The sequence below is a fragment of the Rhamphochromis longiceps genome, linkage group LG20 (assembly GCF_057381845.1).
Source record: "Rhamphochromis longiceps isolate RC_006_pf linkage group LG20, R_longiceps_female_GT1.1, whole genome shotgun sequence".
Lineage (NCBI taxonomy): Eukaryota > Metazoa > Chordata > Actinopteri > Cichliformes > Cichlidae > Rhamphochromis > Rhamphochromis longiceps.
In genome coordinates this window covers 38,741,921-38,743,846 of record NC_140576.1, presented here as the reverse complement: position 1 = coordinate 38,743,846, position 1,926 = coordinate 38,741,921, and positions in this window count along the sequence as shown.

Here is a 1,926-nt window from a genome sequence, read left to right as displayed (position 1 = left end):
CCATGAAGGACACCTGGACCTGAGGTGACATGCTGGCTGCACATGTTGCTGCCACTGTTCAGACTTACTCTGACTCAGAGTTTTAGAAGCTTTGATATCTCACAAGGACACTGACCTTTGTGTTGTGTGTCCTGTGTGTACCTCAGCCAGGACATGGTACGCCTCAGCAGACCTGTTTTCCTGATTAAATCAGGGTTAAATGAATAACTAAAGATCGTATCAAACAGCCTGTTTGTGCTGCTGTTGATGTCTCGGAGAACAGAAATAACTTGGACGCCATGGGAGCTCCTTTCTTCCTGCAGCCATCAGGCGGAGTTTCCTCTAAATGAAGTTAATCTTCTTGTAGATTTTATCTTGTTTTACAACGACGGCACACACAGAGTAACAGTGATGCTGCAGACCCGGTAATTCCTCCTAATGGGATGCGAGTCATTATGAAACGACAGCACGTGACCTCCGATCGACCTGGACCAGCACACCTGGACCTGATCGATGTCAACATCACCGCAGGAAGATGCTTTCATGAGTTCAGACCCAAAGAGCAGCAGTTAGCACGTCCCTGTCATCCATAAGAGGTTTCCTCCGTCTCTGTGAAGGTTCTCAGTCGTCCAGGTCATTGTAGTCTCAGGAGCCTGGACTCTATCAGAGACAGTCGGTCTTCTCCAAACACGACATCCCAGTGTACTTCAGACCCAGCAACACACTCAGACACAAACTGGTTCAACACAAACTCAACAATGTAGCTGTGCAGAGCTCAGACCTGGCGACAGCAAACAGCCACTTGGTCCACAACCCTCTTGGGGGGACGCTCCCAATATGACTTCAATCTGGGAACCTTCACCAATTGCTTTTAGAACTGAAGAAGTTTCTCAGTAATCTCAGAAATCTGTTTTCATGGAGAGCTCTTTGAGCAGCTGTTGGACGGTCGGATGCATCTGAGTTTTAAGGTGCAGTTTTTAGATGAAGCTCACCTTCAGACCCCACAGCCGACGGTCACAGCTGAGGGTCAGGTTGCTCTTCATCACAGCATTCTGCAGCTCAAACCGTCCTCATTAAGGTTCTTGGGTCACTTCCTCTCAGTCTTTCTTTGAAATCCCTGTTTTTAAGTGGAGTTTCTGATGCTACCTTCTGTCTTGTTTTTGGTTCTTTCACATATTAAAACTTAGATCTAAATACTATTCTGATAACCCGATGGCTGGAAACGGTCTCTAAACTCTAATCTTCTTTCTCTGAACTTTCTTCCTTTTCCTGACGGTCAGCTGACCTCATGGTTCCTCTCTGTTTGGTTGCAGTATTTCCTGCTCATCCATTTCCTGGAGCGTCCGCTGCGATTACCTCAATGTGAGTGCACAAGCGTCCACATGCACTCTTTGGTATGACTGATTAGTGTGTGTGTGTGTGTGAGCAATCAGCGGCGTGTTTCATCTCCTCTGTGGACTCGTGCTGCGTCTAAGCCCTCCTGGAGGCCACAGATTAGCTCTCACACGTCCCGCGGCAGGACAAAGGCCAATCAGGACGCAGAGGAGCAGCTTTAAAGTGTTCTGCATGCGTGCTCCACACAGCAGACCGCCTGCACACAGCCTCTGCCTCAATCTTATACCTTTTCATAAAAGTCTTTCCTGCTCTTTAACTCTGTTCAGCCTCTGTTATTAAACTCGAGTCACGTCTGTATGTTTACGGAGACATTTCAAAGATCTCGTATCAGCAGAGACATTGGTGGCATTTCGTTCTCCCACCTGTCACACTGAGAAACCTTCATGCCTGTAGCTTATTTATGTGCATCAACAATCACAGCTCCTCCTCTTCATCAGTTGTAAACTGACTAAGTTCACACATTAATCAATGGTTTGTATATTCACCATCATGAAGCTGGCCTCACGGCCCATTGTTAGTCAGCGCTGCTAGTTTCAGTCGACGTGCAAATGT